This window comes from Lissotriton vulgaris, chromosome 8 (assembly GCF_964263255.1).
Source record: "Lissotriton vulgaris chromosome 8, aLisVul1.2, whole genome shotgun sequence".
Taxonomy (NCBI): Eukaryota; Metazoa; Chordata; class Amphibia; order Caudata; family Salamandridae; genus Lissotriton; species Lissotriton vulgaris.
Genome location: NC_141696.1, coordinates 245,512,599 through 245,529,556, shown reverse-complemented (window position 1 = coordinate 245,529,556; position 16,958 = coordinate 245,512,599).

The window sequence follows — 16,958 nt, the reverse complement described above, 5'->3', positions numbered from 1 at the left end:
AAATGTCAAAAACTCAATATGTACAAATCACAATATGAGCTTTTAAAGTATACAGTAGTTTTAGTGCTTTACTGGCACTCATGATTGCTTAACACCGGTGGGCACATAGAGGAAAGTAGCATACACCCAGTTCAAGAGTGGGAGGAAGGCTTTGGAAACTCTCCGGTAGTCACATGCCCAACAGCAGTGATGAACAAGTGGTGCTTGCAAAAAGCAGTCCACGTGTCCCTCGGGGTTCAAAAATGTAATAAGTCTCTGCCATGAGTTTGCAGCTCGAGTTAAAGGGATCTCAGCCTCAGTTGCGATTGCAGGGTTCGGCTTATTGCACAGTACCTGGTTCACTAGGACCCACAGAGTTGACGAGCTTGGGGTCCGGGACTTCATCATTGAGGCTCCCCACTCAAGAAGGCGGTGCTGCAATGGGCCAAGCGAGTCGATCTCTGGTAGCTGCGGTGACTCCCTCAAGGAACCAGCAGGTTGACGATGTCGGCATGCTGCATTGACTTTTGTCATGGGGGAGGCTAGTGTTGTCACTCAGGGAAAGCTCTGGTCACTATGGCAACAGAACTGGGTGGCACTGAAAGGTCTTCCCTTCAGTGCTGTGCCTTCATTGTCGGGTGCAGCAAAAAGGCACTCAGCACGAGCTGATTTAGGGGGAAATGTAAGGCGCTCAGCATGCTCTGATGAAACTCAAAGGTGCCCAAAGAAGCTGGCATTTGCACTTAGGGGAATAGGAAGCGCTCAATACTCGCTGATCTTGGTAAATTTCAAAGTGAGGGAGTGATCAACCACAGCACCCAGTCAGGATGTCCCTGCTAGACTCACAAGTGACAGAAGCTGGCATTTGCACTTAGGGGAATAGGAAGCACTCAATACTCGCTGACCTTGGAAATTTCAAAGTGAGGGAGTGATCAATCACAGCTCCCAGTCAGGATGTCCCTGCTAGACTCACAAGTGACAGAGTCCAAAAAGTCCAAAGAGTCCAATGGCAGCGGTGCATCCTTGACGGCCCTGTGACTTCAACACAGGGAGCAGGCCAACAATCCCTTGGAGAACACTTGAAATCAGTCACAGTGCAAAAGTAGCATGCAGCTGCCAGCACAGCAAGGCAGGTAGCAATGAAGCAGTCCCTCCTGCAGCTCAACAAGCAGCAGGCTAACACAGCAGAACAGTTAGCAAAGTGGCAGTCCCTCCTGACAGCACAATAGTTCCTCTGGCAATGTGCAGATGTAAAGTAGTGGATGTTACTTCAAAGGAAAGTCTTTGAGTTTCACGGGTCCCTTTCAGCCCAATCCTGCCTGCCAGGCTAACCCTGGTGGTTTGATCAGTGCTTTGTGTGAGGGCAGGATTCTACCTATTGAAGTATATGTGGCAGGCCCTCCCTCCCGTACCCTTTCCCCAGGAAGCCCCATCAGTATGCAGATGAATGCAGATGCAGCTGGATGTTCTGTGTTTGAGGCTGTCTAGAGGGAATGTACAAATTTGAGCTGTCACCCAAACCCAGATGTGTATTTGAGGCAGGCTGGAAGCCACACAAAGACCTAAGAGCACAGAAATGCCCACTATCTTAAGTTAGTACTCATAAAGTAGTAATTCCAAATCCAACTTTACCAGGAAAAAAGATATGTCATTACAAATCCAAATATATTAAACATAAGCATTTACTCCTCTGCAATCAGAAATTACATCTTAAAAGTATATTAAGCCAGTCCCAATGGTCACTTATGAGAGGAGCAGGCCTCACAATAGTGAAGAATGAATGTTGCGTTTTGTCACTACCAGGACATATAAAACATATATAGGTACATGTCCTACTTAATAGCACTCTACCCTTAGGTTCACTTAGGTACTACCTTAGGGGTGACATATGTAATAATAGGGGAGTTTGAGGCTTGGCAAGTAGTTTTAAGTGCCAACCTGAAGTGGCAGTAAACTGCGCACGAGGCCCTGCAATGGCAGGGCTACAGGCCCATTAGATGCATTTGAAATACAAGCCCTGGGTATATGATATACTACTTTACTAGGGACTTACCAGTAAAACAAAATTCCAATCAGGTATACACAATGTCATCATGTTTAGTGAGAAGCACATACACTGGTCTGCAGGGCTCAGAGTCCTAAGGTCAAAAAAAAGAACATCAGTAATCATCAGGGGGGAAAAGGCAGAATGTCCGGAGAAATACCCCCTAAAGATGCCAGGTATAACACACATTAACAGACATTCCCATTTTATTTATTTATACCCTATCCCACAAATAGGCATTCAATATTGTTTGCAAATCACTACCTTAACTCTCCTTATTTATGTTAAGAATCCTCTATGATCCTTTTAGTTATTTTTGATCACCTCAATATGGCACTCTCAAGTTAGTAAACATAAAATTCCAGCCATGAAACAGATATCCTTTTATGATATTAACAATCAGTCATAGAACAAAATTCCAAATACCAGCCATTCTCACTATATCTGTATTTGTTTATTTATTAAATATAAGAACTGATTTTTATGAAACTGCTAGTTTATGTTGATGGCCACAAATTATTCTATTAAATGTTTATGTGTAATTTATCACAATACATCTGTTCTAAATTGAGGGGATAACACTTTCTATTAACTGTTTTTCATTACAGAGTTGGAGCTGTCAATATTACACACTTGCTATGATATTCTACTCAATATATACACTAAGTGAAAAATGGCTTCCTCATTATCAGACAAGCCACATATCTGTTGCTTTCCCATTGAGTCATCAACAGCGATGACGGACTACCATCATTAGTCAACATATATTCATGTGACCCACAGCTAAAATTGGAAGGGCCCCTCTGAAGAGGTGCTGGGACTGGACTTACACCAACACAGTCAGTTCCCTCTAGAGAAAGGACTCATGTTAAATTTCTAATAGCTTTGTAATAAGCCTTTGAAAATGGTCATTAAATGTTTATTTAATATTACAATTATACTCATAACACAACATGTTAACAAGTCAAGGTACTCTTCATCATTCTTCCACATCAGCAATGAATAGTGTGACCCTTATCCAGTCACCTCATGAGCTATTCTAAATATAATATGGGATCACATGCAATCTTTCCTCTTCCCCCTCACCTCTCACTTTGTTCTATAACTTCAGTTGCTCTTTCAGACAAAAATATGACCTTGCATTAGCACTATTGCTATTATTTTTCTCTTGCCTGTTTTGCACGTTTGCAGTGTCATCAATACATGAGTCTCATACTAGCTTAATACATCTATTTTGTTATACAATACATGTAGTATACAACATTCAGATCATTCCCTTACTTATCAAGTTGTTTTAATCAACCATTGTGTACTACAAGGTGTTGTAAAAAGTGATTTGAGTGTTAAGGGTCTCTCCCAACTTTTCTCATATTTTCCTTAGTGACTTCAACCCTTGGAGAGGAATTGATAATGGCAACCACTCATCTACACTAAAACCCTTCATATCTGAAGATAACATGCTCCACCAATGCACCTCTCCCAGATTCCAAATCTCTACCACAATGTTACTCTGGTGTGCTAAACCAGGAACCACAATGTTATACTCTAGAGGCCTCAAACAAACCAACAAGATGGTCCTAGATTCTCCGATCCAGTTGGTCAAACTACCACCATAGCTCTATGCTGATAGGTTCAAGATAGTAAAGTACTAGCACAATACGAACACTGCCATAATGGCCAACTTAGCCCGGCACAAAGTAATAAAAATGTATTAGAAAATTTAAAACTGGCATGACAAAATACTGTAAACCAACATCTAAATTTGGCAGTGAGTGCTCTGGGTGAAGGTGTGGTGCAAGTTAACACTGACAAAAATAATAAGTGCACAGAAAATATATACAGCAGTTACATTTGCATTTAAGAACCCTGACATACGTTAGTTCAAGGTTATGCTGACCATCATTAATATGTGCCCGCTTGAAAACCCACTGATGTTGTGCCTCACAATACAATTTGGATGGGGCTTCCTCAGGACAAAAACATGGACCTACTTACTTCAATTTAGGTAACAATCTTGTGATCACTCATCCATTAGGTATATTTTTAACAGCAGGCATCTCGTGGATCCTTGCATTAATAAAGGTCTTTGTTGGCGCAGCAGCACATCAGCTATCTCAATGACACTGAATCTCCAACTCCTTTAAGCAAAAAGTAATGCAATATTGATGTGTATGGTACCATCACACAAATTTGGAAATATGAAAGTCGAGTGATATATGCATGTGAATGTCAACCAAGGATAACAAATTGGGTGTGGTAGCAATGTAGTTAACTATCCCTCTGCACAGGAACAGGTATTTGGCTTCTCATCACCACAACTTATAATGAAGCACAGTACTTGAAAATGTTTCAAGAGATACCTTCAGCACAATCCAGATGAATCTTAAGCCTTTCAACTGCCTCAAAACATCAAATGATCTACTACTAAAATTACAAGTAACATGTAAATATTCCTCTTGCAAAGATTTAATACCTCAAGTACATCCAGAGTAGTCTTCCATCCAAAAATGTTGGTTCCTAGTAACTTTAGTATCTTTGGAACTGTCTAAATGTCTTAGTTGGCTCAGGAGTACCTCTCTCTCTCTGGAAACATAATGTAACTGTTAAGAAAGGATTCACTTCATACTCACAAGTTAAGCGCACAATTTTATATACAAGACTGACATGGGGTGGAACCCTATGGTGATTGTTTACAGAGTCCATGTATAGTGGAATGAACATTGATGATGGCTGGATGATCTTACTGCAGAGGTTTACCTAATATTTATGTGTTTTAGTACGGAATAAAGAAAACAGTGGTTCAATTGTAATTAAGCCTGCTATAGATGAAAAGTCAATACATAACACTTTCACAATTGGTGATCATGGTTTTAGAGTATCAAGCCAAATCACCTGAAAACCGGGTGTCCTGCAGGAGGGAAGGCAGTCCTTTAAACCCCCCCAGAGAACAGCTCTCAACTCATGCCCCAGTTCATGCATTAGCATCTGCTCCTCAAGTGATGGGGGGCTTGGAATACTTGACACATTTAAGTTGGGCAATTGGACTCGGTCTGTCCTCCTGACTCAAACTACGACCACTGCCGAATGTCACAGGATTGGATAGGCCCCTAAATTCAAGCTTCATGGGGGCACTTGAGTAATGAAAAAACAATTCCCTTTATTAACGGAAAGTAGCATGTAATCCTTAGAACATTCTCTATAACATGACTTCTGTCTTCACCTGAACAACAATCTTCATCTCACCCTGGGGGTTTGCAAAATTCGCATAATTTGCTTTAGCATAATTATGCAAAATTACAGGAAATTACGTGTAATTACATGAAGTGTTAACCTGTCCTTCTTCATGATACCTTAACCTGAAATGCTTCCTTGGGTCAATTTTTGGCATGAGGATAAAATTAAACAAAAGCACCACAATCAACTGCTCAGGTTTTGTTGTACGTATGCAGTTGTGGTAAAATGTGATCAAGAATTGTGAATTTGCTGTAAATTAATTCCGCAGATAACATTTAATTGCACAAAGTGACATGATGGCATAGTTTTGAGAATTTCGCATAAAGAGTGTATCATGAAATTCTCAAAATTACGCAGATTACTATGGTGTAATTAAAAATTTCACCCGAGTCTACTAAATATTGTAGTTTTTAAATGTATCTCGCTATTCTTTCATAAAGCATGTTGTCTCAGAGCACCTTGGGACATATCATCAAGGCCGTGTGATAATTATTGCTCAGCGCTCTTAGCGCGAGGATAATTATCGCCGGCCAACTCAGAATTTTATTGCGGAGATAGCATGCTATCAGCAACGCTTATCTCCAAAGCGATAAAATTCAGAGCGCAAGATGTCAATTGTGCGATTATTACTGGAAATACAGCGATAATCGCACAAGGTTTGGCGAAAGCTTGCTGATAGGGAAAGACATACTTGGCCAGGATATCCACCTTACATAGGATATCATGGCTAAGTCTGTTTTGAAGAAGGCGTAAGGAAAGTAGCGATAACAGAGGTTATCGCTACTTTGCTTGTCGCTCTGCAGGTTAGCGTGCCCATTGATAATTGGAGAAATGTCACTAGTAATGTCAGGGCAGGAACGCCCACTTCGCATCTCATTAGAGACGCAAAGATGGGTGGCGGGGTAAAGGGGGATAATGCAGGGATTCACGCGATAGCGTGACCTGGCTAATTAGGCGATAAAATTATCGCCGCTTTACGTCCGAAAACGGACGCTAAAGCAGTGATAATTTTATCTCCGGTGCTTGATAATATGCCCCCTTGTCTTTTAAACTTACTAGAGCCACATTTTTGTTTACAGCAGTGTGTCATCTGGCTTTTAACTGCCAGCTGGTAAAATCCTTTTGATCCAACATTTTTATTATAAAAAAACAGGTATGGGATTAGTTGGGTGGGTGCACCTCCCATCCACTGGTGCTTTCTTTCCTTTTACAGGCGAGCAGTTTATGCTTCTGATAAAAAGCAGATATGTAGCTTGGCTTAATCTCTGTTTTACCTATTTATTTTTCTAGGTGTAGCCTCCTGAAGACACAGTGTCCAGCTTCGAGCAGCAATGGCAGGAGGTACTGAACAATGCAGCAGAAGAATGAAGAGGTTCATGATCAATTCTTCATGCCCAACATGAGGGGGTCTATGATCAAAAGACAGTAAGCCAAGCAATAAATAAAGGCTTAATTTATGGTACTGCGACGAAAACAGCTCCTAAGACCAGTGCTTAATTTGTAAAACAATAAGTGCTAGGGCCCTCGCCAGTAGGCTATCACTGCTCACACTATCCATTACCCCTGCCAGTGCTGCCAGCGACAGTGCCATCACAACTCCTAACAATCACACACCTACAAGTGTGATCATTCAGGCTCTTCCAGGCCCTAATGCTATAAGAATAGCTTGGATGCAAGGTAGTACTCACTTGTAACGTATTTTGAATGAATAAACAGCTGTTGCTGTGCTGAACTCTAAATCAGACAAACATCACTACCATGTGGCTGGCTGCCATAAGAGCTGGTGTTGACAATTGAGTGCTGGTGCGGAGCACTGGAAACCACTGGCACAAATGAATGGCTAAGACAAGTGACTGACCCAAAATCTCATTTGATAAATCATGAGATTTCAGGTTGTTGTGCTCTTGTTAGGAGGATTTTAATTCTGAGACATACTACTGGAAGCATTATACCTTATTAGTGGCATTTGAATAAGATAACAATGACGAAGAGCGACCCTGTTAGGACAGCATGATGGGTTGTTTAAGAATTAGGGGTGTTTTATGGGATATCAAGGCAGGGGATACCCTGACAATTGGAGCAGGACACAACTGCTAAGAGGATGTAGCCTTATGGCTAGACCTGTTGACTTTGGAATTGGGGAACCGGGTTCGAGTCCTGGCAATGATGCTCAATATCCTGTGATTCCGGGCCAATCACTTAATCTCCCTGTGCCTAACAAAAATGAATGTGTCCTTCTGTAACGAAACCGGTGGTCATGTAAAGTGCTCGAATACCCGATGTCTCAGGTCTAGTTCGCGCAATATAAAAGTCTGAAAAAAAACCAATGAGGAAATCTTCCATAAAATGTTAGAATGCTATATATCAACAAAATAGGGCCAGATGTACAAAGCCATTTTGAAATTGCCTACCCTGAGATTCCTAAATCACAGACTTTGGAGCCACAAATTGTTTTTTAGATATGCATTAAACACATGTATGAGTCAGCAACTCATGATATATCCCAAATAGGAACAGTCCTAAGAGGAGTCACCCCTCCTAACTATGTAACTGTGATTAATCATGGCGTCTATCAATAGTTTGTGACCACAATTGCGGCTAGCATTAATTTATCAGTTACAGACACCTCAAAAGAGGTAGTAACTGATTTGCAAAGGGAAAGTTTCCCCAGGGACACCTTCCCCCCTGCCAATGATGATGGGTGATCTTTGTAAGTAGGTTCTAGTGAGTAAGGACTGCCACCTCTGATGTTTTTTCCAAATAGGAAACTTTATTTGTAATGCAAACATAGTTGTGATCTGCTATTCCTTGTGTTTGTAGCTAATCTAAAGTGGTCGCAAATAGTGACCCTCCTTCATTAATTTTCAATAGGTGAGCCATTCTGCGATTGTCTTTGCATGTACATTTTTCAAGTTTACATTTTCAAACAGGTATGAAGTACCAAGAGCATAGCAAAAGTAAGATTTCTTGTTTTTAGAAAGCAGGGCAGTTGGAGGTGCATCACAAACACTCCCAGCCTTTCTATGGGGTAACCTTGGAGGAGAGTAATAATGACACATCTATGACACTAGTCTTGGGACTGCAGGATACAAATCGTTGTTACCTCAGATGTGAAAATGAGAGATAAACATTACACAAAGAAATAAGCAAGGACCCAGTAATGATCAAACATGATGTGCAGCACATGCCAATGGGCAATTTTACTTTTGATTCCAGGGATCACTAGATGAAGAAGATGCCCTGTCACAAGATTGAAGCTTTAATATCGAAATTAACTTATAGCTACTCCAAAAAGAGAGACTGTAGACATATTGTCACAGTAAGTAAGTTCCCTATATATCCTTACCCAGGCATTATGGTGTTACTCAGTATTGTGGAGTTCATTTACCAGCAGGTCGACATTATTGATCTCGAAATGTGACATACAACCCAAGAAGAAACAACAACAAATCATCTTTAGTGGAAGAGAGTGAATGGGAGTCTTAACCCCCACTTTAAAGGATGTATTTGCCAGTTTGATGCCTAGGAACAGGAAATAATTGGTACTTATCTATCACATGTTAAAGCAACACCACAGAGTACCAGGGAAGGTCAATTTGCTGTACTCTCCTTGTTGAATGAAAAAGTATGTAAAATGTGAGGTAGTGGATTCTGCCAAATTTAATAATATTAAGGCTACCCAGTGAGACACTCTTAGTGAAGCGAGGGAGAATTACCATGACATATATGAAGTAAAAGATGCATATATGAACTTGGAAAATGCTGCCAGACCCCAACATGTTCTGCATAAAGCGTTACATCAGACACAGATTTTTATCATTTTGTTCAATTAAAAAATATAAAATTTAATGGCAGTTGAAGTTAGGATGCTTATAGCTAATAATAATAATAATAAATAATCCACATTTGTATAGCGCGAACAATCACCCGTAAGGGTCTCTAGGCGCTGGGGGCCATCGGGAAGATTAAGCAAGCTATTGCCCAGAGTCACATGGTGCTGGGCTAATCTGCTGCCAGAGCCGGGGATCGAACCGTGATCCCCAGATTCCAGCGTCAGTCGCCCTAAAACACACACAGGCGTAAGGGGTGACACAGCACAGTTAGTATAGGCCTCCTCATGCATCGCTGGAGTTGTGTCATGCTTGCGACACAACTCCAGCAATGCGTGACTTTTGCTCCAACAGATGCGTCCGAATTTCTGACACAGGGAAACTGATGCATCTCTGCTCTAACACAGAGAGGCATCCGTTCCTTGTAACTCTGCCCCTTGGTCTGTATACTCCCATTAAATATACAATCTACAATGATGTGAGAAGTAATTTTGAACTTTTTAAATAATAAAACATATTAGAGTATTAGTTCTAAAAGTAACAGTGGAACAATGGTAAGTGTAAAAAGAATTTCCAAACTTCCTAACAATTCTACTGCCTAAAAAAATCACGGAAGAACTGCTGTGATGCATGTTTTAAGGCAAACAGAAATGGTAGATGTTTTTCCCATATACCCTGGGTTCAGTCCAGCTGTGCCACAAATATTCTCTGTGAGTTAAGACAACATGTAATCCATTAAAGCACTGTCAAAATCGGCCCTGGAAAAGCCCAGCTATCAGGCTCCCTTGTCAAGGTAAGATAAGCTGACTTCCCACACTGGATGGATCCTAAAACCTAAAATTGGACTAGATCCACTTCTGTAATGTCACGCCTCACTGGCGAAGAATGTGATGGCTGCGTGGTGGGATCCGAAAATAGTATCTTTGTGGTTTGCACAGTCAATCTGTCACTGATTTCATTTTGCAAAGTAGATTTGGCAAAATGTGCATAGCTGTGACATCTAAGCCCGAGTTCCTGTCTGAGCTACCACCACCTTCCCCAGGGAGGGAGAGTGAGAGTGGATGTATTTGAGAGGAGAGAACAGTAATTTATAGCTCAGTGATGCTTTCCTTTGCATACATCACAGGGGAGAGCTAATTTTACACTGGCACACATGAAGAGGTGGGATTGAACAGCGAAAGGATTGTTTTTTTAAAAAGTGAAGTGTTGACTGGGCCCATAATTCCCACCTTGCAGTTAGCTGAACCCCTGGCAATCCAGAAGAAAGACTTCTTTGCACATCAAACCACTTAAAAAGTATTGGCAATGACAGATTCCTTAAACAAAGCAATTTATAGCAAATCCTTCGACAGCAACACAGCAAGTCATGCGCAGCCTCCAACACAAAGGCTGAAATAGGAGCTCGCATGCCAGCTGCACTGTCAAATCGCATAGTGTTAAACACCAATTAATTTACAACATTGGTCGTCTGGCGCTGCTGCTTGATCTGTGACTTTTCAGGTGTAAAATGAAGTCAAAATATCGGGGTTATTGTGAGGCAAAAAGTCATACCAGGAAATCGATAGATATGACTTTGTTTTTCAGCATACATGGACAATTTTTCAACATGCTAGGCCCATATTGCAAATCACTTTGGCCTATTAAATTAGGAGCATAAAAATTGATACTGCCAGGACAGTCGGATAATTAGGGAAGAAGTAAACATGACAGAATGTTTTACGGGTGGAACAAATGGAAGCTTAGGGAAGAAAGACCCTGAGAGGTCGCAAGCCTGGGATTAGGGGAGGGTCCCGTTTTATTTTACAATGTCATGCTGTCTGAAGAGGCAGGCAGCGGCACTGGAAGCCGTTAGTAGGGACATGTTACCAGACTTCAAAGAGACCAGCTTGGGAACTGGAGGGCCAGGGAAAGGGGGTCGCAATGAGGGATTATTTCAAACAAGTACTAATTGTGCTGCGCAGTCGGGTTCAGCTCGTTGCCATCAGATCTTGAGACGTTCAAGTTAATGTGCTTTGCGTTCTTTGAAGTTATTAACAGGTGCGAAGAGGAAGAGGCAACCAGTGTTAATATGCATTTTATGTCTTCCTTTCGGCCGAGTGGTCGTAATTACACAGTTGAAGGGCGGATCATTGAATGTATCATTTCACAGTCTTTAAAATAACTTTCCAAGCTCTTCCACTGAAGTTTAATGAATTATAGTATTACTGAAAACATATGTTGTTAGAGTTTTGTATATGTCTTTATTAACTCTACTGCAGTTTAAGTTCAATATCCACAAGCAAGGTGGACCTCAATGAAACCCAAATGTGCCAAGTAAAAAGGCTACCTCAGAAGAGGTCAGAAGATATCCAGAGGAAAAGGGTCACTTTTTCAACAGCAGTGTAACAGAGCTGGGCTGGCACCCATAGCAGCCAGCTGCTAGACCATGATGCATGGCGGCATGCAGACTAATAACATTTTGCATTTGTAAAGACAGTGTACACTGCAGTAGTCTTTATACATGCAAAATTAAAATAATACCTTGCAATTAAAAATGCATTGTGACCAACATTTGTCATTGCTTGGTGAGGGGAGAGGTAAAGTGGCATCTTCCAATCACTGAGACTCACAAAGAAATGAATCGATAGTTTGTGACTGTTTCTTCTGTCACGAAGCACTGCATTGGTCAGCGGTCGACAAGGGCAGTGGGTAACCATTCACATGGTACAAGTTGTCCATGACGGCTTCCTCTGTGCAATGGATAATAACCAGCACTGCGGCAGTGCAGACAGTGGTCCTACCCAGAGTTGTATGCTTCCCCCTTGTATCACTTTGTGACATGGCGCAGTGGGTTCCTACCCCTAATATAATGCTGGCACACTCTGAAAGTAAATGAAGGAATGGACGTTCGTTGACCCTTGCAAGCCAACTTCTCTATGTTTACCAGCAGGACTCCAGCTTCATGAATATTAACCCGGCGCTTAGCAAATCCTTCTAAACGGCCTCTCTGTACTGCATAGCACATATTATAATATTGCGTGCTATGCAGCACAGAGAGGACATTTACAATAGACATTTATTGGACCGGGTCCAGTGAGGATGCTGCAAACAGAGCATACTGTGCTCTGTCCCACACACTAGTATATACCCCTCCTGTACCAACAATACAACAAGCCTGTTCCTGGTGCTGGTATAGACCACCATGGGTACTTACTATTAGTAAATCATTTTAGTTGTGTGTAATGGGAAGAGTTATGCATGATTACCTGCCTCCTTTATTTATCTGTGATCTGATCATTGAATGTGGGCCATTATTTGATACAAACCAGCACTCTGCAAATCATTTCCAAAAGGGTACAAACATCAAGACATACAGACCTATACACATAAAGGGGCAGATCTATCAGGATTTGGCCTAGGGCAGCGCAGCAAGTCACCTTGCTGCACTGCCCTATGTCAAAGTGAAAGGGCAGGAATGCACAATATTTATCTAATACGGTGCATTCTTCTCTTTCCCCCCTGCACTTGCACTGTTTCGGCAGCCTATCGCTAACGCAGGCACTCTTACACCATGTAAGGGTGCCGGTGTTGTCGGCAGGATTGTGTTTGTTCAGTAAGAGGCACCTTCCTGCACAAAAACAATCCTGGGAGGCTTATTGTTTTGCTGTTCGCCCTATGGGGGAAGGGTATGCCCAGACGTGGGTCCCATGCTCACTAGGCCACTGGAGTCAAGCTATCCTGGCTGAAGACTGCTGATAGCCAGAAACCGGTCCTAGGAGGCTTGATTCCGGTCCAGGAAAGACATGGCTTGGCAGTTCGGGCTGGACTGTTCCCATGAGGCCCAGGATCAAGACTTATTTGCATATGGCCATGTCTGAACAGGGGTGGAGTGGTGAGCAAAATAACGATGGATTAAACCCGGATCTGTGACTGGGGGTGAATGTTTTGCCAATGTGCAACATTCCGTCCATCACCTTGTGTGTGTTTTTTAGGCTTATTCCTCTTTCCATGTGTTCTGCAGAATGGAGCACACATGGAGAGAGAAAAAAACAAGGACAAATAAAGGGGCATATTACCAAGCAATAGCGATAATTATCGCTATTGCTTGGTTAGCGTGAAACAATTATCGCAGAGCTGCTGCGATTTTTATCGCAGATAAACCTTGGTATTACCAAGGTTTATCGCAAATGCGATAAAAATCGGCCGCAATGCATAAATATCGCTGAAAAGTCAGCGATATTCATGCATTACCGAGCTAATGCTCTTAGCCATGTTATCCACCTCCCATTGGATAACATGGCTAAGAACTGCTCAGGGCAGGTGTTTGCTTTTGGAGATATTCGCGCTTAGCGCAAATATCTCCAAAAGTTGGTAATAGGAGATAGCGATGTTAGCGACAGTTTCCAGTCGCTAACATCTTGTCACGCCCACTTTGCATGTCATTAGTGATAAATTTCACTGACGTGCAAAGTGGGGCTCAAGATGGTCGCTATCTCCTACTAGTTGTCGCTAACTGGTGTTAGCGACAGCTAGGTAATAGGGAGATAATTTTATCTCCGCTTTCTTGGCTTTTAAAGCCAAAAAAGCAGAGATAAACCCCCTTGATAATATGCCCCAAAGTTATTTCTCCCCGTTGCTCCTCCCCTGGTTAGGTGCAAGGATCTGGTGCAGCCCAGGTTTACATGGTCTTGTAAATCTGGGCAAGCGTCAAAATCCATGGGTGTTGCATGGAAGCACCCACTGCAACACCCATGGAATGCCTCCTGAGCGCAGAGTAAGGAAACACAGCAACTTGTGCTGCCTTGCTTACTCTATATCTATGAGGCCATTCAAAGCCACTTTGCGTAGCCTTGTAAATATGATTTTGTGGTTTTCCCCACAGGAGCATAAAAAAATGACGCTACAGCAGCACAAGGGGTTCATAAATATGCCCCAAAATCTTTATCCCAAATAGTTCTAGTATGGGATTTAAATGGATATACAATGTAGATCTGGCAGGTTTGTGAAACAGTGTGAGATTTCTATTATGGACTCTAAAGCTTTCATGTTTTCTGTCCCTATACAAGCTGCCTTGATTTTTCTTTATATAGAACTAAAGCCTCCTGCCCCAATCCTTCCCTCTCTCGTTTCTGTTTAAAATAATTGTCCCTACTCACACCATTTGCTACAAGGAGAAAGTTCGAAACAGTATTTCCCGCCTCCTTCTCCCCTTCTAGGTCACAACTCTTTTTATAGCTCTGTGAAGAGTTGCAGCTCGCACATCACTGACTTGCATCAGTTTAACTATTTTAAGCAGATACGTCCTGGCATTTGTCTTGCACAAAAAGAGGCAGTGATAAGAAGTAGCAGGTCATACATCATTCAGCTCTGCAAGATGGGTAATTTACGTACATTTATTTTGTTTATTTCTTTTTATATAGCACTGAAAAACCATGGAGTGAAGAGGAGAGTTGCACGACATTTGTGAGTGGAATTAATATACTAGTTATGAGCAATAATAAGCTATATGTTTATACATGTGTGTACTTTGGCAGTCCAAAGGTAGCCAAGAAAGGCATACATGTTTGAAGTCAGCATCCGTACATCAGTAAAATACATAAAGGTATATGCATTTGTTGTTATTAAATAATTGCCATAAGTATACATGTCAATGCCAGTTTTGCCACAGTAATGAGATCCACAACTGGGCATGAATAGGTTTTCCCTTCTGCACATTTCTAAATAATTACAGCACCTGGGTTCGCCACTGTGTAGTTATAGTTTGGTCAGAGTTTCCACAGGAAGAGCATTTTTTTGTTTTGCTAATAACTTTAGCACTGCTGGACGAATCTTCAAAAAGCTTTCCAAAAATGTTCATTCACCTCTCTTGGAATGTTTTGGGGTGATCCATCATGCGGGGACCAAGAAAAAGGGGGGTACGGAATATCAAAACATTTATTTCCCATTTAATTCCAATAGGAAACGTCAGTCGGATCTACAAAAAATTGGCTGAGTGGAACTACACTTTACTCAGAAAGCATGCTTTTTATTACTTTATATAAATCTGTTTAGCTGTTTTTGAGAACTATTCATTTGAATAGGTGCTCCGGGTGGCCATGGGTTGGGGGTTAAAAATATGTATCCCGGAATATTTTGTCCCAAGAGATTCCTGTGGTACTAAACATTTTTTTAAATAGGATCCTCTGATCGGCTGAGACGACTTTTTCTCCCATCAGCTATTTAAGTACCGCCAGACCGATACACATTCCGGCGTTACTGAATGATCTGACTGGCTGGCTACAACCCAGAGAAAAATGTTGTGTCTGCCAATACAGAACTTGGGCAGTTTTTCCACGCGTCCTATAATAAAAAATAAAAAAAAGTATAAGGGGGCAGGGTAGGGACAGCCTGACCTCTAACACTTGTGAGTGGGGTGTTCAGAGGAGCACCCAAGAAATAAACATTGAAAAAACATTTTTGTGCCACTTGTGTCAATGTATTTCCATGGGACCCAGTGAAGCAGCTCTGTGAGGTATGGCGGCGTTCCCATACGGGCTGCCACACAAACTTCACTATCATGGTACCACTGTACGCTGCAAGCCTCACCTGCCAAAAGGAGATGAACCTTGGATACGCCGGTATCATGGTAACATAATTAATTTTTAATGTAAATAAAAACAAAATGTCTGTGGGTGGATGGGCGTCCATGTGTTGTTCGCCTGGCTAAAAGTTATGTGAAGCTGATGACTGGGCAGTCGTAAGGGGTTGCACACCATGCCTAACCAGAGGCCAGGCCCTGTGGCCAGCCTCTTACTATGCATAGCTTAAATCCACAGTCTGGGTGTTGTCAGTCCGAAAGGGGGGGTTTCTGATTGGGCCTGCTGCCAAACCCCCACTGCACACTGCTGAAGGGTGTACTGAGTGGGAGATATGCAGTCCATGCAGAGTTTGGTGTTGGCCACAGGCCAAGGACAGTACACAGCAGGGGAGTTGGCTAAATATAATACAAAATCCCAGACATTGACTAAAAAAACAAAAGTTAAAATGACGTTATAATTAGGTATTGTAATAGGATCTTCCTTTATGTTTAAAAATGTTCCACAAATTCACTGAAAAAATAAAGGTTAAAATGACGCTATAGTTAGGTGTTGAAATGAGAAAATAATTAATATCTATAAAAATAAAAAAACATTGAAATTGATCAGTTATAGTTTACTGAGCTAACTGTAAATTGCACCTCCACCGTGCACAGATTATGACCTCACATATTACATCACTTATAAAATGTTAAATGACATCATTGATGAACATCACTGATGACATTACAAAGGGAAAACTTGCTGATACGTATATCGCATGTTCTATCAACCCACTGATAAATCAGACCCCTTTTCTAACAAGTTTGTATAAAATAGGTCATCTGCCAAACACCCATGGCTTAAAAAGCTTTGTTGTAGGTACCTATTAAGAGTGTTGTTACCCTGCACAAGGGATAGTGGTTAAAACATGGAACAAGACTTTCCACATATCCACGAAATTCATTGATGCATGGCGACACAGTGTTAGGTGTGATATCTTCAGATAATCCTGGTTTTTACACAACTTCAGTTTATGGCTGGGGTTTTTGAGTCACTAGTTACAGTGTTAAGAGCAACATTTCAAGTCTCAAAGTACAATGGGATGCCTGTTAAAAGGTCAGGATTGACTTAAAGTGAGACATTTGCTGTGGGGGCGTGTAGTCAGACAAAGACTGCAGAAAAGAAGTGGCATGCGTGCTACGTTTCAGGTGCCGTAGAATGCAGGGCTGCACATGCATATGGTGTAATTCAGAATGTTAAAGTTTTCACAAGGTACTATGCTGTTGGCATGGTTGGCCAACCCTACAATGTTATAATATTCAGTAAGGAGTAGGT